Raw genomic sequence first — 823 nt, forward strand, 5'->3', positions numbered from 1 at the left:
TGAGGACTTTCCCTCAGCCGCTCTCCAGCGTCCGCCAGACTAAACAAACCTGTTCCCTTCAGGCCGTCCTTGCAGGTCACGTTTTACCTCCACCTCTGCTCAGTCTCCCTGCTCTCCCCTGGACTCCCTCCAGCTCCTCCCAGAACTGGACAGCATCTAGCAGAGGATCACCGGTATGGAGGAGCGTCATTCCCCCGCTCTGGCACACCGCGCTCCTGTTTACGCATTCCGCGGGGCTGTTTGCCTTTTCCTTCTGTTGCAATAATCTGACTTCTTTTGCCTCGCATTGAGCTTCACTGCAACCTCCAGATTTCCAGAGAAAGCCTTTCAGAGTCGCACCAGATGAAGGATGGAGCCCTCTGCCAGGGCCGGAGCGCTGAACCCTGGCTCCAGACCGAGCTTTGGGCTTTTCCCTGGAATATTGTGCAGCCGCTGTCCTTTGAGCCAGGAGACAAGAAAAGGGGCACTCGCAGACCTGCAGCCTCTCTTCTGACAAAATCCTTCTCCAGACAAAAGCCCTGAGGTAGCCGAGGTGGGCAGCACCAGCCCTGCCTCACTGGAGCTGCCCGCGACGCCGAGCGACAGCCGCTGCATGGCCAAGAGAGGTTTGATGTTCTGGCGAGCAGCAAAGTCACACGTTCGCTTTGTGTCGGGGCCCAGGGCAGGAGCGTGGGTGAGCGCCAGCCCCTGAGGCAGCCAGGCCCAGTGCTCGGCAAGGGATCTGGGGACAGCTGGCAGCCGTGAAAGTGGCGTAACCTTAGATCTGGCTCGGACTCACCTCCCGAGGCCCACGACAGCTGGAGGGAACAGCAATGATGGCTTC

The sequence above is a fragment of the Buceros rhinoceros genome, unplaced genomic scaffold (genome assembly GCF_000710305.1).
Source record: "Buceros rhinoceros silvestris isolate BGI_N320 unplaced genomic scaffold, ASM71030v1 scaffold3349, whole genome shotgun sequence".
Classification (NCBI taxonomy): domain Eukaryota; kingdom Metazoa; phylum Chordata; class Aves; order Bucerotiformes; family Bucerotidae; genus Buceros; species Buceros rhinoceros.